Source organism: Felis catus, chromosome D2 (assembly GCF_018350175.1).
Source record: "Felis catus isolate Fca126 chromosome D2, F.catus_Fca126_mat1.0, whole genome shotgun sequence".
NCBI classification, from domain to species: domain Eukaryota; kingdom Metazoa; phylum Chordata; class Mammalia; order Carnivora; family Felidae; genus Felis; species Felis catus.
In genome coordinates, this window is record NC_058378.1 from 10,779,973 (window position 1) to 10,803,613 (window position 23,641).

A 23,641-nucleotide genomic window follows, 5' to 3' on the forward strand; every position below is an offset into this window, starting at 1 on the left:
AAGATCATGACCTGAGCAGAAATCAAAAGTCAGATGCCCAACCAACTGAGCCACCCAGCTGCCCCCACCCCCACCTTTAAAACCAACATCTTCTCTCCTTTCTGATCCCTGCTTTCATATGTATATCTTCTCTCTCTGACTCTGACCCTCCTGCCTCTCTCTTATAAGGACCCTGGTGATTATATCGATGTCCCTGGTCATCCAGGGTAATCTCTCCCATCTCAAGATCCATCACTTAACCACATCTGCAAAACTCTTTTGCAGGCACATGTTACTTTGTGGGTAACACATCCACAGGTTCTGGGGAATCACGGTGTGGATATCTCTGAGAGACCATTATTCTGCCTACCACAGGTAGTGGAATCAGGAGAGCTGGATTCTAGTCTCCCTTCAGCCATAATTGGACATGACAGCCGGGGTGGGACTCAGATGATCTGGTGCACCACCACACCCACCCTACTGCCAGACATCCCAGGTCACACCTGAGAATCAAAGCCCAGAGAGGGCCCCCAGATTACCCAAAGCCAAAAGCCAAGAAGTATCAGAAGAGGAAGAAAATCACCCAATCTCAGAGGTTGGGAGACCTCTGAGTGTGGCCTCTGCTGTTTCACAAGAACATGTGACCTGGCACACCCAGTGTGTGCCCAGGGGATTGTTGAGAGAAACAAGTGAGACGGTACAAGTGAAAAGTCTTCTGCTTCTAGAAAATGCTATTCTGTAGAAGGCATTTATATTGCTTCCACAGGAATAATACAGTGCTGTCAAAAGGGTGTCAGATCTCTCCCCAATGGGCAAAGACCAAAGCTTTGAGAGGAGAGAACATAGCAAATGAAACTTCAGTGCTTAAAGTAAGGGGGAAGGGTAATTAAATATCATTTTCTGCCCAGTAGTTTTGCTGAAGGTCAATCCCAGACAGAAATATTAAACCCAACATCAAACTGGTTATTTGCAAAATGCTTAGATATTTAGAGAGCAAAAGAATTTCAGGAAACATCAGCTTTCCACTCAGTGTCCACGGTGCTGACTCACAGGTCATCTACAGAGATAGAAATTCTAAATTAATCTTCAAATGCAGTTAGGGGTCTTTCTCAAAATTAAACGGCCCCGACCATTCACAGAGTCCTATTTAATCTCTGGTTGTTTCAGGGCTAAATTTGACTCTTTGGCACATGGGAGCATAACGAATGAAATAAAATGATTAACATTTAAATTTCATGGATTAAATTCAGTAACGTGGCAATCATGAGAGAAGACCTAACTTTTGGCTCCTCTGTGGCTTGTGAGGACACCCTTCAAATCCTGGAATTACTTTTGAAGAGGAGGGCCTTCAGGAGAGAGTTAATATGTTGAATTTGGGAAAAGGCAAATGGGCTTCACTCAACAGTTTCATCCCCAAAAGGATTAAATTACTTAAGGGAAAATGGAAGTACAAAGTTCAGTGACTGAGTATGTGAGAGGCTGGCCAGTCTCATACAGTCTGAATTTGATTTAAAAAAAAATCCTACAAGTTCTGTGAGCCACTTGTTTTGTTAGTTTATTTATTTTTTGAGAGAGAGAGAGAGAGAGAGAGAGAGAGACAGAGAGACAGAGAGACAGAGAGAGAGTGCAGAGGAGGGGCAGGGAAGGAGAGAGAAAATCCTAAGCCCACTCCACACTGTCAGCACAGATCCCGATGTAGGACTTGAACTCATGAACCATGATATCATGACCTGAGCCAAAATCAAGAGTCATATACTTAACTGACTGAACCACCCAGGCACCCCTGTGAGTCTTATGTTAAGGAGAGGGAAAGCCCTTGCTATAGACCTTACTAGAAATCTGAAAGTAGAAACTCTTACTCATTTTGGCCATTTTTTGTAGCCTTGACATTCCTCTTGTAGCCTGAATCATCCCATGCAGTGTTTCAAGACTGGAGCCCTGTGCCCAAGCTTATACAATGACCAGGGCACTTAGCCTGGCAACATCCACCTCCCACACTTTCCCCACTTCACCGTAGTTGACAATCTCTGAATTTAGCAGCTTTAACAGACTGCTTTAGACAATAAAAAGCATTAAATGGTCACAAAGACCATTGTGGATTCTATTTCCCAAGTTCAGAGGTTTCTAGGTTACATCTTGGTGTTAGAAAGCAGGGCACCTCGTGTATTGGAGTTCACTTTAGGGAACAAGACGCAGGAACCCCAAAAGGCAAAAGGGAACTGAATCAGGTGCATTTCCACAGACTTGTCACTTGCACATGACCGGGGTACAGGGAACACATGTGGAGGCAGATCACATACAGTAATAAGCCTGTCACCACTCTTTGCCCATCAGAATCTTGGTATCCAAACATCAAAATTATGTCATTCTGAGGCTGGGTCTGCTGGAGAGGAATTTCCTAGCACATATGGGTCCAACCATTCAGTTGATAAAAGATGTTGTATCCTCTCCTCACTGCATCTACAATACACACACACACACACACACACACACACACACACACACACCTGAATCAGCCCTTAACCATGGGTCCTCTATTCTCTACACTTGTGGAAGGAACAACATAAACCATAGAAAAGCCTAAATACTTGTTGTTTTCTGACTTGTTTCACTTAGCATAATGCCCTAGTCTATCTGTGTTGTCATAAATGGCAGGATTTCCTTTTTGTAGGGCTAAACAATATTACATTGTGTGTGTATACATATACATACACGTATACATATACATATACATATACATATACATATACATATACATATACATATAATCCATTCATCGTTGACAGAAACTTGGGTCATTGCCATATCTTGGTTATTGTAAATAATGTTGTAACAAAAATGGGAGTGTGGATATCTCTTTAAGATAGTGATTTCAGTTCCTTCAAATATATACCCAGAAGTGGGATTGCTGGATTATATCATAGCTCTGCTTTAAAATTTTTGAGGAACTCCACACTGTTTTCCGTAGTGGTTGTATCAACTCACATTCCCACCAATGATACATAAATGTTCCCTTTTCTCCACAACCTCACCATCATTTGTTATCTCTTGTCTTTTTGCTAATAGCCGTCCTATGAGGTGCGTGGTGGTATCTCATTATGGTTTTGATTTGCATTTCCCTGATGATTAGTGATGTATGTTTTTAGCTGCCAAGTTGTATGTGTTGTTTACATTTTGTGGGGTTTTTTTTTCAAGTTTTTAAATTTAAATTCTGGTTAGTTACCAGACAGTGTAATAATTAGTTTCAGGTATATAATTTATTGATTCCACACTTGAATACAACACCCAGTGCTCATCACGACAAGTGCCCTCTTTAGTACCCATCCCGTACTTCACCCATCCCCCCCCAGCCCACTCCCTTCTGGTGACCATCAGTTTGTTCTCTGTAGTTAAGAGTCTGTTTCTTGGTTTCTCTCTCTCTCTTTCCTTTTCTCTTTTGTTCATTTGTTTCTTAAATTCTACATATGACTGAAATCAGTTGCTTATATTTTGGATATTGACTTCCTATCAGATAATGATTTATGAATATATTTTCTTATTCTGTAGGTTGCCTTTTCATTTTGCTGATCATTTCTTTTGCTGTGCAGAAGATGTACTTGATGTAGTCCCAGTGCTTTTGCTGGTTATGCTTTTAGTGTCATATTCAGAAAATCATTGCCAAGACATGTCAAGGAACTTTTTTTCCCCCTTGTTTTCTCCTAGGAGTTTTATGGTTTCAGGTTTCATATTTAAACCTTTAATCCTATTTAATTTTTGTAACTGCTATAATATAGGGGTTCAGTTTCTTTCTTTTGCATGTGGCTATCCAGTTTTCTATGCACCATTTATTGAAGATATTGCATTTTCCCAATGATGTATTCTGCATTGTTACCAGATACCCAGTGGCCAGCTCCATTGGGTCCCCCAGTGATCCCCATGAGGTGAGACCTGAGTGAACCTTCCGGGAAGCAACCTATAATTCTGGGGAAGCTCTATATTCACTGTGGGTTTTCTTTTTCCTCTTTGGAAAAACTACAGGCTTGGGGCGGGGTTGGGAGGGTGGCGGGCGGGCTCTCAATATTGCACTATGCTGGCCTGGGGGAAGAGCTGTGCACACCTGGTTCTGGGATTTTCACAGTGGTGTCTCATCTAAGGATAGTTGCTAGTTGGTCTTCTAGAAGAAGGTTGAAATCGGGAATACCTATGGCACCATCTTGATGACATCATTCCCCTGAAAGTAAATCTTATGTCCCCTGAAACAGTCTTGTCTGGTATATTTCATGCCACATCCCTGCACAAAATCCATTCCTTGAATTCACATCCTTAATTCTTAAATCCTGTCATGACTGAAGAGAATCTCCTCTTTTGTCATGGAAATCCATCTTTGTTCTGCCTCTTCAGGATCTTTGTAGCACATGAAGATGGGGAGGGATCTGATTTACACACGGAGCTCAGAGTTCTTCCCCCATCCTCTTTTCTTAGCAAAGCCTGCCTAATGGGTGTGAGGATTACATTGAAGATATTTTCTTTTGGGGGAAATCTCTATAGTTTTAATCTTTCTACAGTCTAAAGATTTCAGGCAACATCTTGAGTTGAAACTAAAAATATTAAGAGTCACTTATACAAATGTACCACTTTGGTGGGAGGTGTTGATAATAGGGGAGGCTATGCATGTGTGGGGCAGGGGATGTGGAGAAAGTCTCTGTAGCTTTCCCTTAATTTCACTGTGAACCCAAAACTCCTCTAAAAAATAAAATCTTACTTAAAAAAAAATCAAGGATGCTAGTGATAACTTCACATCCCTAAGGAAGGGTCTAGTTCTCAACTGGGCACTAATTTGCTCCATCAGGGAACCTCTGGCAATATCTGGGGACATGTTTGGTTGTCACAATTTGGGGAGGGAAACTACTGGCATCTAGTAACATATTCATATCCATATTTATGTTCTTCCAGATTATGGAATGGACATCTTTGGTAGAGGGGGACTCTGATGCTGCTCACCAGTTACTGATGTGTAATAAACCTGAGACGGTGATATCTTAGCTCAAGAGGGGTAAATTACAGAATATTATAGATGCATCTGGGTAGTCATGGAACTAAGCTAGGAAATGTATATTTCACTGTGGTTCTTAATACTACCAATACCATGCCTGATCTCCCACAGAACTGAGTGGAAGATAGCAAGTGAAATTGGTCCTAGGTCAAAAAGCTCTAGACTATCAGCAGTAGAGCTCCATAATCTCATTTCTCAAAATGCCTCTCTGCTTATAGCCTTCTTTATTACTTCTTTCCAAGCACCCCATGTTTCTTTAATAATAAACTATTTCTTGCCTCAATGTTCCTTCTCACGATGTTCCTTCTGTTTGCCTAGTCACATCTGTCATTAGCATTTAAGGTATCCTTCAAACCTCATCTAATCATCCACCAGGTCCTTTCTCCATTACCCAGTTCCCCGCAAGCCAATACCAATCCTTCTTAAATTTCTTGTGACTCTTCATCATCTGTCACATGAGATTGTAAATGTGTAGAAGGAAAAGAGAAGGACAGTGCCATGCATAGTTTTCATTAACAAATATCTGTTAGAGTGAGCTGAATGAAATTTTTAAAATTTATTTTTGTGAATATATATATATATATATATATATATATATATGTAGTATTTATCATTGTAACCATTTAAAAGTGTGTAATTCAGTGGCATTAATTACATTCTCAGTGCTGTGCTCCCATCACTGCTATCTCTACCCAAGACTTCATCATCCCCAACGTACATTAACTCTGCACTCATTAAACGATTACTCCTCTTTCTCTCCTCTTCCCAGCATCTGGTAACCTTATTCTGCTTTCTGTCTCTATGAATTTTCCTATTTTATATACCTCCAGTAAGTGAAATCATATAGTATTTGTCTTTCTGTGTCTGCCTTATTTTATTTACCCCAATGTTTTGAAGGTTCAACCATGTTGCAGCATACATCAAAATTTCATTCTTTTTCATGACTGAATGCTATTATATATTGTGTGTATACTGCATTTTGTTTATCTATTCATTTGTTGATGGACATTAGAGGTTGCTTTCACCTTTTGGCTATTGTGAATATTGCTACAAAATGGACATGGCTGTTCAGCTATGCATTCAAGTCCCTGCTTTCAATTTTTTTTTGTTTTTGATATGTAACTCAGAGGTTCTTGCTGGGTCAATATGGTAGTGCTACATTTAACTTTTTGAGAAATTGTCAAACTATTTTCCACAGTGGGTGCACTATTTTACAAATGAAAAGAAAATAATTTTTCTAATTGGTACATTCATTCTACAGCCAAAGCATTTGCTTTGTTGTGCAATCTACAACCTTTTAAGAAGCAGTAAAATATATCATTTATTTTAACCTCCTATTCTCAAAGAGGATAGGTAGCAAATACATCTCTTAAATTTTTAAAATTTTTACAGTTCGTGAATACTGGCAATAATATGGAGGTGTCTATAGGGACCCTTAAGTAACTAGATAAAATACAAGTTTTGTAAACTATATAATATAGGAATGATAGATAAAATAGCATAAACAAATGTAATGATTCTAAACAAATGTTGAGAAAACAATCTGACTATTGGATGTGTATCTTGGAAAAAGATGTTATTGAAAGCCATAAAATTTCATTTAACTTTTATAATATATCTGTTAACTAATTTCAACAAACTAAGTAATGTACAGTGTTAAATATCCTGTAAATTTCTTTTCAGTTAGGTCAATTACCTCCCTTTCTTTACAAAGTGAGTTACTTTTTTAAGTCAGATCTAATTTAGAGCACAGGAAGACAGAACTCCCATTCAGCAGTGTCTCATTGTTGGCAGAATTAATTTTTGTTACATTTGTCATATTTGTTAAATAAGAAACCAGAATGTTTTAATTAAATGATGGTATCGTGGAGGGTTTTTTTTTTTAATGCGCACCTTCTGACTTAAAAATATTCTAATATAGAGTACAATTTAAAAATTAAAACAATGGTGTCTTGACTCTTCAGAACTAAATTGTTAAAATACTAGAAATGTAATGTCTAGGTCAGTTATATGCTGCTGTGATTGACATGTACTGACAAAATGATTTTTTATTTTATCTATAGAGGTCAGAAGAAGAAATTTTACTCAGTATGTTTAAGAAATTTGAATGTTTTGAATTGAGAACGTCACAAGGACTCATTTATTATAAAGCCAGCAGACAGCACTTAGGTTGCATAAAAAGAACTGCTGTATCTCCTCAAGCATATTTAAAGACTGTTGATGGTGCCATGTCTCCACCACTTTTAGCTATGGTAACTAGAGACTTTGGTCTCCACCCATAATCTTGCCTTGGTGCTAAGCCAATCCTGATGAGGACAGGAGGCTGTTCAGACAACGTTAGGTCCACCATTTGGAAGAATCTAAGTTATTCTGCCATCAGCCTGGAACTTGGATCACTAAGGATGAGCCCTGGGTTTCCATGCACAGTTAAGTCCACATTTCCCTACTCCTGCCAACAACAGAATTTCTTTAAAAGCACTTCTGTGTCCCACAATGACTGGATACTCTCCCCAACTTCCTAAATTAAACTTTTTTGTTTGTTTGTGACTGAAAGGGAATAGGTAGATGGAAAGGCAGAAAAACTGCTATAACTTGTTTGTGTGGTTCCTTCAACCATGTGGGTCTAGTTCCTCTCAACTGACCCTTCTGTTGACTTTATAAACTTCAGAATGAAAATAATACCTTCATGTAAAGCCAAAGAGAAGAGTCTCGGTTCACTTGCATTGTGTCCTGACCAGGTAAGCTTATCTCTTCAGAACAATGTCCAAAAGGGGGCTGGATTATTCATGACACTCTTCTATCCAGCCTTATCCACCGCACTTGTTAGCCTCATTTTCCACCTCACCCTTTTGCATTCTCTGCACTGTGTTCTTGGGGACCCCTCTATGATGTCATCCTCCTGGCTACCTTGCCTTCTTACTTTCTATTAAGTTCTGTCAATGGGATGCACCAGAAGGAGCCTCTGTGGTGGTAGCAGACAGAATTCTGGGTATTGCTTCCCCAGCTCTCTTCTCTCCTCTGGTTCCAGAGGAGGCTGCATCCGTGGGACTAAAGGACTTTCTAGGCCAGCCACTTCTCTGTGGTTCCAGCTTTTACCTCCCAAGGGTCTACAAATGGAAATGGGCTCCCAGTTGCCACAGTTACTAGTCCCCGGATGCCTCAGCATCCCCTATCGACTTCCTAAACCCTGAACACATTTACCCTTGTAAATCATCCCTTCATTACACTGTCTTCAGAATCTGATCTGATGGGTCCTGGGCCTCCTGCCAGAATTCTGATTGATAAATCCAAAAGATCTTCCCTGGAGGGGTGAATTTGGACTTAGAAACCCGGGTTGGAACTCTAAGGTCTTATACCTCTATCCCAGCACGCTCACGATAGAAAACAAAAGGAGTCGGTGGGAAACTCTGAAATGTAAAACCCAGATCACATCCAATATGAGGGCATCAGACTGTGACAGGCAGCACACAGAATACTTATTTTCACCCTGTGCAAAGCCCAGCCAACCGATCTGGAGAAAAAAGCGCATCCACTGAATACATTTCAGCTCCCTTCAATCCGATGTGTCATGCTCTGAATCTGTTAGCTCTGACAGGTCTCAAATGTTCAGCTGTGCCAACCTTACTTGTCAACATTTTTGAACTACCTGTAACTATAACCCTTTCAAAAGCCCTTTCAATAAAACAACTCTTCTCCCTGTTTAAAACTCCGTTATTTATCTTGACTAAAGTAGGTTCTGCATGGTAAGTAATATTAAATATTACCCCCGGTGACTTTATAATCTCAAGCACTTAACAGATGGTTAATGAGGATTTGCCCTCCTCCCTCTGCAGAGCTCTTCCCCAGGTGTCAGTCCAAATAAGAAGAAGGAATGAAATGATTTTTCATTATGTTAGTAATTTGAGTCATAATTTTGTTTCCCTTCCATTTACAGAAGCAGCATGGTGAAACAAAATCAATGTCCTCTAGACAAAATATCATTACAATTGGAATTTAAAATGTATTCTCAAATTTGCTGTGTTAATAAACTGCTTCATGGTTATGGTGGCCTGATTCTTTGGAAGGAATTATTAAGTGATATCAATTTACTTTCTGTCCCTTGGTGACGCCATCAGTCCCTTGCCCGTTACTGATGGAGTACTGAATAAATGTTGTGCACACGATCAATAAGGACCTACAAGTGCATGCACATTTGTGAGGAAGGCTCCCTGCCAGGGGTGTGTGTATGCATGTGCGCATATGTGTAGGTATGTACATGTCAAAATTTTACCAGAACACACTTCTTTCTGTCAAGGAGAACTGACACAGGATACTTCACTACAAAATACGTCTAGATCCTGGTGCAATTCACTCCAGAGTCCATTCAGATTACATAGAATCGTCAAAAGAAATAGAGTAATGAAAGCCTTCCACATGGGATCCGACAGTAGAACTTAATGGGAAGAGGTAAAGACAGCTTTACGTTCCCAGGCGGTTATCCAAGTCCAGTCATCTGAGAAACGCCAGCCTGGTGACCCACCAGCCCAGCCTGGTATAAACCAGAGTCAGAATCACAGAGGAAGCTTCCACAAAGGAATGGGAATCTTGAACTAAGGGGATGGAGAGTTGTATTTTTTAACCATTTGTCTTTGGTAGCCTGTGTTTCTCCAATCCCTGCCCCTTGAAGCAATCCTCTGGCTATGCCAATACATATCCTGGCAATGGTTTGGAGTCATTTGCCTGCAAGAACCCATGGAATCTTTAGGCGATTATGGCACAGTATCTGATTCATCAGGATATTCTGTATAGGCATTCAGATTTCTTCTTATCATGCATGTTAACAATGAATTGATATACTTTGATCTCACATGAAATGAACTAGGTATTTCACTTGGCTGCACATCTTTAATACAGCTAAATGAACATGTATTCATTTTCTGACACACTGAAAATATCTAAAATAAGGAGGATTCCTGAGTGATTTAGTAGCATCCATTAGAATTATGCCCACTACTCTTTTACTTTGTAGCTATGGCTTCTTGGTATTTCTGGATAATTTGGAGCAAGAGAAAGACCCTTTTGATCAAAATATACTTAAAACTGTGATAATCCTGTGTCATTCACCATGCCTTAGGACACAGCTGACAGCCTTCTGTGGATCTCCCCTAAACTTACCACTCTGCTAACACTGTACATGGAGAGCAAGAGGGATGCACCCGGATGCTGTCCTGTTCTGAGCCTCCTGCCCTTCGAATTTGCCATGGTGGACACAACCACCATGGTGACTTTACGCTGTCAATTGAACTAAAGTCCATGTACCAGTATCACCTTATTCTTATTAGGACAATAAGGAAAGCAGAAGACACCTGTGAAGACACATAACTGGGTCACTAGAAAGAGCGAAAAGAACAGCAGGAAAGTCAGGTATAACATCACTCAAAGTTATTCGGATTTTAGAAGCAAGTGTAAAACTTTTCTGCCCTCACTGAATTTTCTCTCTGTTTAAATAGCAATTTTATATGATTATCGACACTCCTTACTAAACAATGTTGGAATGATATACTCTTCTCTGCCCTTAAGTGTCTGTAATACAAGTCCAGTTCATGTTTTTCTTGTCTTTTCTGCTAGTATTTCTCTCCCTTATCGCACTTGGAGTTACTCTTATGATTTCTACTAGACTAGGTGTTTCCTCAGGAATGGGAAACATTTCTTTCAGTTTTAGTGACTTCAAATGGCAAAATGACTGACAAGGTGGGATCTCAAGAAATAGTTGTTGTAGGGGCACCTGGGTGGCTCAGTCGGTTAAGCGTCCGACTTCGGCTCAGGTCATGATCTCACGGTCCATGAGTTCAAGCCCCACGTCAGCTCTGTGCTGACAGCTCAGAGCCTGGAGCCTGTTTCAGATTCTGTGTCTCCCTCTCTCTCTGCCCCTCCCCTGTTCATGCTCTGTCTCTCTCTGTCTCAAAAGTAAATAAACGTTAAAAAAATAAAATAAAATAAATAGTTGTTGTATTAGGAAAACAATGTTTAAACAAATTAATAATAACATATCTTGATTCCAAAAGAGAGCCTGGTTGTGTCCTCACGTCTCTGATTAAATCTGGAGTCGACTTAAAATAGGGGTGTATTGGGGTGCCTGGGATGGCTCAATAGGTTAAGCATCTGACTCTTGATTTCAGCTCAGCTCATGATCTCATGATTTCGTGAGTTTAAGCCCCATATAGGGCTCCATGCTGCCAGGGTGGAGGGTGCTTGGGAATTCTCTCTCTCTCTCTCACTCTCTCTCTCTCTCTCTCTCTCTCTCTCTCTCTCTCTTTGCCCTCCCCCATCACGCTGTCTCTGTCTCAAAAATAAATAAATAAACTTTAAAAAAGTAGGGGTATGTTTTATGCAGCCCCCTCCAGATTGCCCCCAAGGAACAGAAAGGTACAATTTATAAGTAATGCAGAGAAACTCGGAAGATCATCTAAGCCAACCTTTTCATTTCACAAATGAGAAAGCGGGCACAGACATATGAAGTGGCTGATTCAGGGCCACAGTGAGATAGGCACAGAGGTCAGGGATACCATAGTGCAGGACAAGCTGGGGAAGGAGGAGAGAGAAAAATGGGCCAATTTTAGCACCAGCTTCCCCCCTGTAGCCTCAACAGGAATGACAGAAGCCAAGCTAGGGAACGTTCCTCCCCACAGTCATAGCCCTGAAGATGCTCCTTATAATCTGTTTGTGTTTCATAGAGGTTGACTCTCTGATTTCTCAAGAACATACTTGTTAGTTACAAATTTAAAAACATGGATGGGCACCTATGTGGGTTAGTCAGTTGAATGTCCAACTCTTGATTTCGGCTCATGATCTCACTATTTGTGAGTCAGAACCCTATATCAGGCTCTGTGCTGACAGCTCGGGGCCTGCTTAGGATTCTGTCTCCCTTTTTCTGCTCCCCCGCCCCCTGCTTGCATTCTCTCTCTCTCTCAAAATAAAAATAAAATTTAATGGTACATGTTGTTGTTACCTACCCACCTGCCACTGATTTTGTTCAGATTGCTGATAAGGGTCAGTGGTTTTGAAAACCAGTGGATTTCAGACTTAAGCCTGCATCAGAGTCAACATGAACACCTTGTTAAAATACAAATTGTTCGGCCTCACACCCAGTTCTGATCCAGTAGTTCTTGGGGGCACACAAGAGTGTGCATTTCTAACCCATTCTCAGATAATGGTAAAGCTGCTGGTGTGGGAACCACACTTTGAGAACCACATGTCTATACCTATCAGGGCAATTCTATTTCCTTTTCCAGTGATTGGATAGGTGGAATAATTCCAATGGGTTCTCTCAATAAATGTTTATTGTGCACAAATTATGTACAAGACATTGATCTGTGGGCTTGGGATACCTCAGTCAATAAAACAAAGATCCTTGTTTTTCTGGATCCTATATTATGATTAGGGAAACATACAATAAATAAAAAAATAATAGATAAACTTTAAGCTGATGCAAAAAAGAAAAAGTAGAACAAGTAAGAGAATCAGGGATGATACAGAAGTGAATGCTGCAATTTATAGAATTAAATATGATGGTCAGTGTACGTCATACCAAGAGGGTGCGATATGGCTAAAAGGAGGAGGGAGAAGTCAGCAGGAAGTTCTCTGGGGAGGAGTATATCAGAGGGAATGGCAAGAGCAAAGGCCTTGCTATGGACTGAATGCTGTGTCCCCTCCAAATCCATATGTTGAAGTCCTAACTCGCAATGTGATGGCATTTGGAGGTGGGGCTTTTAGAGGAGGTCATGAGAGAAGAGCTTCCATGATGAAATTAGTGTCCTTATAAGAAGATAAAGAGGGACGCCTGGGTGGCTCAGTTGGTTAAGCGTCAGACTCTAGATCTCAGCTCAGGTCATGATCTCACAGTTTGTGAGTTTGAGCCCCACGTGGGGCTCTGTGCTGACAGCTCAGAGCCTAGAGCCTGCTTCAGATTCTGTGTCTCCCTCCCTCTCTCTCTCTGTCCCTCCCACACTCATGCTTTCTCTCTCTCTCTCTCTCTCTCTCTCTCTCTCTCTCTCAAAAATAAATAAAATTAAAAATACTAAAAAAAATTTTCCTATTAAAAAAATTAAAAAATTAAAACAAACAAATAAACAAATAAGGAAGAAGAAGAAGGAGGAGGAGGAGAGCAGAGCTCTTTCTCTCTGTCTCCACCATGTGAGGACACAAGAAGAAGGTAGTCATCTACAAGCCAGGACAAGAGCTCTTATCAGAGCTCAGCCATGCTGGCACCATGATCCCAGAGTTTCAGCCTGCAGAACTCTGAAAACAGATGTCTGTGTTTAAGCCACTCAGGCCATGGCACCTTGTTACAGCATCTTATATGACTAAGACTGGCCCTTAGGCTGGAGTTTGCCCAGAGCATCAGAGGAGCAACAAAGAAGCAGGGGTGGTGGCATAAACACACAGAACACCCAATGTCCAGGTCCTTCATCTCAAAACTCTCACAGGCCTGATAGATTGGTTCATCTAAGTGAGCATAAATGTGCACCACCATGTGCTGGCTTTCAAGTCAAATAGATGGCTACACTTCTGAGGCTGTGAACTGAATGCTGCATCCTACATAGCAGCTGTTGAGGAGCACCGGACTAGGAGTCATAGACCAGGGCATTCCTAATGATTCTGTCATCAATTACACAGGTGATATGAGGATAATTACATGAGATCTCTGGGGTCCAGTTTGCTCGGCTCTATAACGAATATGAATATGAATATAGTTTTTTAATGTTTTATTTTATTTTTTGAAAGACAGAGAGAGGCAGAGCATGAGCAGGGGAGGGGCAGGGAGAGAGGGAGATGCAACTCAAAGAAGGCCACAGCTCTGAGATGTCAGCACAGAGCCCCACACGGGGCTCGAACCCATGATCATGAGATCATGACCTGAGCCTAAGTCGGACACTCAACCGACTGAGTCACCCAGGTGCCCCTATAAATATGAATATAAATGATGATGCTGGATTGCATCATCCTGCAAGGTCTCTTCCAGCTCCCATGTTCTTTCGCCTCCAGTGAGTTTTCTAAGGCTGTAGTGCAGCAATTACCAGCAGTGATCAGCAATACACTGCTATAAGCCCACTGAAATAACTTCACGTGCTCTGGCCTGACTGTGTGGCTGGGAAAGGCCAGAGGTTGATGTATCACAAGTCTGAGAAATATAGTCACATTGTCAAAAAGACTTCAGGTCCAATTTAAAAGCCAAGTCAGAAATGAGGAAAGGCATTCCAGAGAACAGTGCAAACGCTAGCAAAAAAACATACTGTGCTGAAATGTGGTAATGAATATTGATCCTGAGTTAGATTTCAAGTCACAATTGTACCTATAGATCTTAGTCAACACCGCCATATTTGAAATAGATTATACGAAGACTTCCCCAGCTATTAACTTTACTTGTCCTCAGACATAACATATGTGTGTGTGTATATATTGTTACTAGCATTATTTGTTGACCATTTGAGCAAGTTATAGTCCTGATGTCTCATTACCCTCATAATATAACCCTCCAAGTTAGGACATCATCAGTGATATGGCATCACCTTCCAATCCTTAGATGTCATTCAAATTTTACCAATGATTCCAGTGAAATCTCTATTTTCTTTCAGGTTCAGACTTCCATTCAAGAACACACATTGCATTTAGCTGTCATGCCTCTTAAGTTTCCTCCTAACTAGAAAATCTCCTCCATCTTTCTGTGTTCTTCTCGAGCCTCAGAGTTCTAAAGAATATAGATCTTAAATATTGCCGGATGGCTCTGAATCTGGGTCCACCTAAGGTTTCCTCATTACTAGACTCAGGACATGTTTACTTGGCAGGAAAACCACAGAAGTCATGCATTTTGTCCATGCTTCACATCAGGACCCCACGATGGTGATACAGCTTACCAGTCAGGAGGTTAACCTTTAACACCTGGTGATGTTCATTCAACCAGGTTTCTCCATATATTCCCCTTCCTCCTCCTCTTTTTGTAACTGATATATTCCAGTTATGGGGAGATAGTCAAGGATTCTGGCAATATCCCGCTCCCCATCGAACCACCACCCATCAGCTCAACCCCCATCGACGACGCCCACCTGAATCAATTGCCACAGTGATAGTGGGCCCGTGATGTCTTTGGATTCCATTATTTTTTCTTACGTTTATTATTAGCATTCTACTGTATGGAAGATCTTTAACTTTTCCCAAGTACTTACTGACTCATTCAGCCAGTCAATATTGGTATAGACTCACAAATTCTAATTTTTATTCAATGGGTTATATTCCATCACTATTATTACCTATTTTGTAGCTCCAACTATCCTCAATTTGGCCAGTGAGTGTATCCAAAGTGGCATTGTGGCATGTTCCTATCATTTGTTAAGCATTTTCTCATTTTCTGACACAAGATATTCCAAGAGAATTTGCCCTAGCCTGGGTATCAACGATTCCTCCAAAGATTCTTGGCTCAGTGTAGGATTTGTATTTGGAAACCAAGTACTATATGCTTATTGTGATCACTGCTATGAGAGTGTCAGTGTGTCTAGGCTTGTTCAGTGGACACAGCCAGGAAGTACACATATGCATGCATGCACACACATACATACATACGCACATGTACATACATGTATCTCTAATTCTGCATCCCTATATAGATATAGATACAGATATAAATACAGATATATTTTATCCATATTTATATATTTTAACAATATATAAATACAGATATATTTTAATATTGGTCCATACCAATACTTCCAGTTACATTCCATCGCTTCAGGATATTTTTTCAGCTTTGTTTGTAAATACCTTCTCCAGCAATGGTAAGCTTGGCTTTTATCACCATCCTCCGTATTTTGATTTATGTGATCTGTCTACCTCTTTTCTCAAGCCAAGCAGATTCCCTATGCACCCCAGTGCTCTGCATCCTCAGGCACACTGTTGATGGGCCTTCACACCTGTCAGCATTACCTCACAACCTAGTACCCCACCCTTGGGAATCTGTGGGTGTGCTCCCGGCAAGCCTCCATGCAGAGTGTCTGTCTTCATCTCATGGCCCTGTGGGCCATGCTCCTCCCTGCCGAAGAGGGAAGGACCAGTATACCTGAAAATGAATGATGACTACAAAAGAACAGAGCTTGTCTGAGGCAAAACTGGATGCTAAGAAAAGCTAATTTTTGACACCACTTAACCCTCTTCCTCTGTTTTCTGATGTGCTGGCCTCACACTCCCTTCCCAGCACCGTGCATTCTTTAGCCTTATGCCGCTCTCCATCAGCCCAGATGGCCTCACCAAGGAGCCCTGGCCTGCCTTGCCTTTCTTGCTCATTACCAAATCCTCCCCTGACCCCTTCTTCCCTGCAGTTTGATTAATCCTCTTTAGGCATTAAAAGAAAAATTTAGCAAAAGAAGAAAAAACAACAACAAAAAGCCAAATAACAGAAACAAACTCATAAATATGGAGGACACACTGTTGGTTACCAGAAGGAGGAGGGCAGGGTGGGCAAAATAGGTGAAGGGGATGAAGAAGTACAAACTTCCAGTTACGAAATAAGCAACTCACAGGGATGAAAAAGTATAGCATAGGAGGAACAGTCAGTGATATCGTAGTAACGTTGTATGGTGACAGATGTTAGCTACACTCACTGTGGTAAACAGTGCATGATATATACAATTGTCAATTCGCTAGGTTGTCACCTGAAACTACTATAACATTGTATGTCAACTACGCTTCAACTTTATAAAGGGGGGGGGGGTAAATTGGGGTGCCTTGGTGGTTCAGTTGGTTAAGCATCTAACTTCAGCTCAGGTCAGGATCTCACAGCTCATGAGTTCAGGTCCCGTGTCCGGCTCTGTGCTGACAGCTCAGTCGGTTGAGTATCCGACTTCAGCTCAGGTCATGTTCTCACGGTTTGTGAGTTCGAGCCCCGTGTTGGACTCTGTGCTGACAGCTCAGAGCCTGGAACCTGCTTTGAATTCTGTGTGTGTGTGTGTCTCTCTCTGCCCATCCACCACTCACACTCTGTCTCTCTCTTAGAAATAAGTGAACATTAATTTAAAAAAAAGGAAAATTAAATGATCTGTCATTGGTGGAATTTTTGACAGCACTGGAAAATGCAATCTCTTTCAAAGAGGGACACATTGAGGGGTGGGGTACTTCTCAGTCTCCCTTACCGCACTTTAAAAATATGACTGTACTCTGATTAACTAAGGTTAACACACATGCGCCAATAATTTTCCTTACGATCTTTCAGATTCCATAATGAGAAGCAAAATCACATAGAGAAGAAATGTGAAATGCATTTATTATCAAAGTATTTGAATAACTATTGCAGAGAAGTTTCAGTTTTCTGTGTTAGTGAGTAGATCAGTGTTTACAACTAATTTGGACTGATTTGGAAAAAAAAACACTGTTAAGTAGCCAAATTAAGCATTAAATAACAATCACTAAAATAATATTTTTAAACTATAATAAATGTTTTCCTGTAGTGCAGCTTTTTACTTACAATAAATATTTTAAGGTAAAATTTAGATATATCTTAATTATAACCATAGACTCAAACTGTTAATGAAAACAGCAAATAATTATAATAGAGTTCCCGTAACAATGGTGGTGCTATAAATGCTATGTAAACATGGATGTATTTTTCATTTTATCCTCACATTGATGGGCCTAGCCACTGCACACACTGCTACTTATTAATATGGTGACACATTTAATGATTAAAACATATTTTTTTAATGTTTATTTTTGAGAGAAGGAGACAGAGCACAGTGGGGGAGGGGCAGAGAGAGAAAGGGAGACACAGAATCTGAAGAAGGCTCCAGGCTCTGAGCTGTCAGCACAGAACCCCGACACGGGGCTCGAACTCACAGACCGTGAGAACATGACCTGAGCTGAAGTTGGCCGCTCAACCGACTGAGCCACCCTGGCGCCCCGACAACATTTGTTTTAAATGGCACTTCTCAAACGGTTCACATTTGTGTAATATACACGTAATAATGTTACTAAAGTCCTGTGTTTTGAGGACACACAATTACTTTCTCACAATAAGCAATCGGTTTCATAAATGGGATATTAATTTACACCCTCACCACACCTATCCAGCTATGGAGAGTGAATTCAGTTGTTAAGAATACCTAAGCCACAATCCCCATGTGGGCAGAGAATTGAGTAAGCGAATATTTTATATCAAAAAGGGGGGATGAAGTAAGTGCCATGTTTTAATTCTAAAATTTTAGTGAAATGAAAACAAAACCAGACAAATCACTGCATTCTTTGCCATCTCAGCAAAAAAGAAAAAAAAAGATTGCCTATAAGAGAGGAAATTTGTCTTTCTTCCTTCTTAGATATGATGTAAAGATTCTCCCTCTTTCCCTCTGCCCCTCTTCCCTGCTCGCACTGTCTAAAATAAAAGTTTAAAAATTAAAAAGTTTAAAAATTAAAAAACACGTAAACATGGAAAGGATCAACTCACTCAGGGAGTTGACTGGAAAGATATGCTTTAAAAAAATGGCTGTTTGGGGGCACCTGGATGGCTCAGTGGGTTAAGCGGCTGACTTTGGCTCAGGTCATGATCTCACGGCTCGTGGGTTCAAGCCCTGCATTAGGCTCTGTGCTGACAGCTTGGAGCCTGGAGTCTGCTTCACATTCTGTGTCCCACTCTTTCTCTCTGCCCCTGCCTGTTCATACTCACTCTCTTGATCTCTCTCTCTCTCTCAAGAATAAATAAGCATTTTTTTTAATGGCTTCTTTCATCTTGATAGGAAAGTGATGGCTTCAGGGAGAACTTTCTCTGTTGCTGCCATCAGCACATTACTATACAAAATGTGTTGTACAGAACAGCAGCCGTTAGCATCACTGTTGCTTATTAGAAATGCAGATTCTTGGACCCTACTCGAGATCTGCGGAGTAAGACTCTGGATTTTCAGAAAATCCCCAAGGGATGCACTGCTCTAGAATGTGGTAGAGTGCTGACTGGCCCTCATCCAAATTATTTGTCAAGTAGCCACTAGAGGGATTAACAAACCAATCTGCAACATATGTAACCCTACTTTAAACCCTTTTATGGAATTTTGCTGTGCTTCTAATAATTCCCCAACTTCTCCCCATAGCCTCCAAGGCCCTGACATACGTGGTCCCCGCCCCCCCTCTTACCTCATCCCGAGCAACTGTCTCCCAAGCTCATTGAGCTCCCTTCCCATATATTCAGGATCTCACACACGTTTCTTCAGCATGGGATGCCCTTTCCCTTCCCTGTTCATTTGGCTAACTAACTCCTAACTAAGCTCTGCTCAAATTTGAGTGCTTTCCTCAAAGAATCTCTTTCCGAATCCCACACACAATTCATCCCCCATTTCCTGGCTGTTCTCCATTTTTGTTTTTTATCCTTCAAAACTACTTATCTTTTAGTCACTGTTGCCTGTGTGTTGGAGTGTGCAATCACTCACCTGTCTGTCTCTTTCACTAAACTTATAGTGAGGCTTCTAAAGCCCTCAGAGGGCAGAAACAATTATGTTTTGCTCAAAATTGTATATTTATTACTTGTAGGACCTCCTGAATACTTGTTTTTATTGAATGAATAACTGTTGGAAAAGCAAGTCAAAGAGGAAAAAAAAAGGAATTATTCTCTAGTAACTCTTTAAAATGTTATCCTTGGGGTGCCTGGGTTGGGCACAGTCAGTTGGGCACCTGACTTCAGCTCAGGTCATGGTTTTGCATTTCGTGAGTTAAATCCCCACATCAGGCTCACTGTTGTCAGCAAGGAGCCTGCTTTGGATCCTCTGTCTCTCTCTCGCTCTCTGCCCCTCCCCTGCTCACACTTTTGCCCTCTCTCTCAAAACTAAATATTAAAAAATAAAAAAATAAAATGTTATCCTTTATTATTTCATACGTATATGTCAAACACAAATAAATGGTATAAAAATTATTAAACTTAAGTCTAGCTATGGGTTGATTAAATCACTCTGTCCTTTTAAATTTGCTCGACATATCCATAAATTTACAAATATCATTTATTAACTCTGCACCACAGCACAGGTTCTGACCTTTTTCATCTCAAATGCCTGGATCAGTCTTTTGTCTACTTGTTTCTATCCATTTCACAAAAATTACAGAATGTCTTCCTTCTGCCATGCTTATTTAAAGGTCACTTGTTACAATTTCCCTGAAAACAGAACCAAACCCAAAGGGTAACAGTTGACAGATATGAGATTCCTTTGGTTTCTTGTACAGCCCAATGTACTACTAGTCTATCGCCTGGCAGTGTGTTTCTACAACCTCTTTGAACTCCAATGCATGAGTTTTTGCAAAGGCATATTTAGACGACATCCCCTTCTTAAGACTGTTACATGCGCTGCTTTTCAATATCACAGAGATCTGTGCAAGAAAATTTAAAGTGAAGTTATTATTTACTGGAGATGATGAGGGTCCCAGTTATAGCATTCATGGCAGAAATGGGGAAAAGCTAATACTCCAGAGATATTCTGGGGTACAATCAACAATGCTTGAATACTGCAATCCTGTGGAAGGGGAAAGAGTAAAAATGATTCTAAAGTTGCTTTTCTTACCTTTCTTTTCCTTTTTTCCCAGCTTCATGGAGGTATAATTGACAAATAGAAATTGTATATATTAGGGTATATGATATGATGATTTAATATACATACACATTGGGAAATGATTATTGCAATTAAGTTAATTAGCATATTCATCAACTGACAGTTATTTTGTGTGTGTGATGAGAACATTTAGAATCTACTCTCTTAAAAAATTTCAAGGACACGTTACAGGATTATTAACTACAGTCGCCATGCTGTACATTAGATTCTTAGGACATATTCATATTATAACAGCAAGTTCTGGCATAATTGAAGGGAAAAATAAAAGAAGCATCATTTCAGGTAAATGGTAATGAGTTCAATTCAGTATGTATTGACTTTGAGGTATTATGAGATACAAAAGATAAATTCTATATGTGTGTATGTGTGTGTAAATATATGTGTATATGCATATACATATAAATATGTACATGTATAAAGATTAGTATACACACAAATATACATATATACATGTATTTGCACGTGGATCTGAATAGACACCAGTGAAAGATTAGTGAATAGGAACACCTGTTTCATTCATCCACCAAATATTTACTGAGCACTTGTTACTAGGGGTCAGGTCCCTTATTATGCTCTAGAGATAATAATAAACCAGTAAAAAAAAATCCTTGCCTTGTGGAGCTTGCAATCTAATGAGGGGGAAAATAAAATACAGATGTAGACAGATATAGATATGACAGATGTATAGATTTGCATATACCAAGAGGAGATGAAATTTTAAATAAAGTGCTTGGGGAAGACCTCCCTGAGAAAGAGACATTTGAAGAAATACCTGAAGGATGTAAGGAAGAACTGAGCCATGAGGATATGGGATGAAGAACATCACAGGTAGACAGAGCACTGAATGCAAGCTCCAAGGTAGGACCATCCCTCATCCCAAAATGGGACCGTTCCTCGTCTACACAAGGACCACTGTGGTTGGTGAGAAACAAATGGAGGAGGATAAGAGAGTGAGCAGTGGGAGATACGGTTGATGGTGAAATTTTGGCTTTCTCTCTATGGGAAGGAACTGATCAAAGCAGTGATAAGATCTGCCTTTCATTTTAATAGACTCTCACAACATTGAGAATACACTGAAGAGGGGGATGGGGAAAGTACTAAATAAAGTTAGGAGAATGATACATTTATCCAAACAAAGTATTGGTGGTCTAGTCCCCATGATGATGGCAGAGGCCTGACAAGCAGTTAATCTCTGGACATATTTTGAGGGTAATAGTAACAGAAATTGCTACTGGAATGGATAGGCAATATAACACAGTGGCAGAATATGGGATAAGACCAGGGATTTTTTCTGGACCATCTGTAAGGATGGAACTGTTTTATGCTAACATGAGAAGGACCAATAGAGGAACATATTTAGGGATGAAACAGAGATGAAGAACCCAGCTTTGGACCTTTTAAATTTAAGGAGACTTCATTAACCATCACAAAGACTCAGACATCCTACTCGGAGATATCATGGGACCATTGAATTTATAGGAGTGTGGCATTTACAAGTGTGTGGGAGCAGGGCAGGCTGGGAACATACATTTGGAATGTGTAAGTTGTAGAGATCATATTTAAAGTCACAAGACTGAATGAGATTGGTAAAGGAGTGAGTCAAGGGAAAATAGAAGGATGTAGTCGAAGCCATACAAGTAGAATGTTTTCCCAGGGACTATGTAGAGTCAGAAGGAATGGTGGTCACAGAAAGAATGGAACCCTGTCCACTAAAAGAGTAGTTAGAGGGGAAATGAGAGCCTTAAGAGTGAGGCAGAGAAAAGGAAAGTGCTTTCACATTAGCCTTTGAGAAACAGAGCTTCAGAGAGGAGGCCATGATAACCATGGGAAGGTGGGACCAACCTACTTCCACTGAGAATGGCAGCCAAGAGTGAGTAACCAATATATCGAGATCACTTTCTTTTTTTTTTTTTTATTTTTTTAACGTTTATTTATTTTTGAGACAGAGAGAGAGCATGAACGGGGGAGGGGCAGAGAGAGAGGGAGACACAGAATTGGAAGCAGGCTCCAGGCTCTGAGCCATCAGCCCAGAGCCCGAGGCGGGGCTCGAACTCACGGACCGTGAGATCATGACCTGAGCTGAAGTCGGACGCCCAACCGACTGAGCCACCCAGGCGCCCCGAGATCGCTTTCATTGTGCAGTTTGGTAAGAAGTGAAACTGAAGGGGCGCCTGGGTGGCTCAGTTGGTTAAGTGACCTACTCTCGATTGTAGCTCAGGTCATGATCTCACAGTTCATGGGATTGAGCCCCATGTTAGGCTCTCTGCTGACAGCCTGCTTGGGATTCTCTCCCCACCCCCCGCTTTGCCCCTCCCCTGCTCACACTCTCTCTGTCTCTCAAAAGAAACAAATAAAATTTGAAAAAAAATTTTTTTAAGTGAAACTAAAGTGGAGTATGAGTAGGATGTTAAGTTGAGAAGATGACACCTGCAGACTGCTCATGGAAGGGAAGGAAGAAGACAGGGCAGTAAATAGAAGGTGACAGAGAGGTAGGAAGAAATTCTGTCTTTGGTTTTCAGTATTTGTTTTTGTTAAATCTGGGGAATGTATGTCCAACAGTCTTAGCTTTTCTAGACTGAGAAAAAGAAAACAAGGAAGAGGAGCAGGCTGAGGTCAAATAATAAATGAGGAAAACTAATAATGCATGCCCCAGTAAAAATGAAATGGTTAGAACCAAAAGAAGTTGTCATTGGACAGAGAGAGAGATGCCTTTCAGGGTTTTTGTTTGCTTGTTTGATTTTTTGAGATCTAGTAAGTATTTAAGGTGGGTATAAATGCAATATGCCTTAGTAAATCATTAATTTATATATTTACAATAGTTAGCAAATAGAATCACTGGAGTAATATATAGTACAATTACAATTTTCAGTTGCGAATTGTTAAGTTTTATTCCAAACATAGTTTAAATTACAGGTCTTAGCTAAACTCTAATAAATACGTGGAAGAGAATATTAATGCACTGTATATGAGAAAAATAGAATTAGTATCAGAAGCAGGCTTGAACACCACTATATATTTAGCTAATAGT

At 40.4% G+C, this 23,641-nt stretch overlaps 1 long non-coding RNA gene across 3 annotated transcripts in view; it reads right to left on the reverse strand.

The window, feature by feature from the left end:
• LOC123380736 overlaps positions 1-23,641 on the reverse strand; it is a 285,855-nt gene that overhangs the window by 186,378 nt on the left and 75,836 nt on the right. The window contains exon 1 of one of the 3 annotated variants that reach the window (XR_006586846.1): positions 7,694-8,878. The exons of 1 other annotated variant lie outside the window; for it this stretch is intronic. This is a non-coding gene — a long non-coding RNA (uncharacterized LOC123380736). Of the gene's footprint in view, positions 1-7,693; positions 8,968-23,641 lie in introns of those variants that run through there. One more of the 3 variants, XR_006586845.1, reaches the window with a different exon arrangement.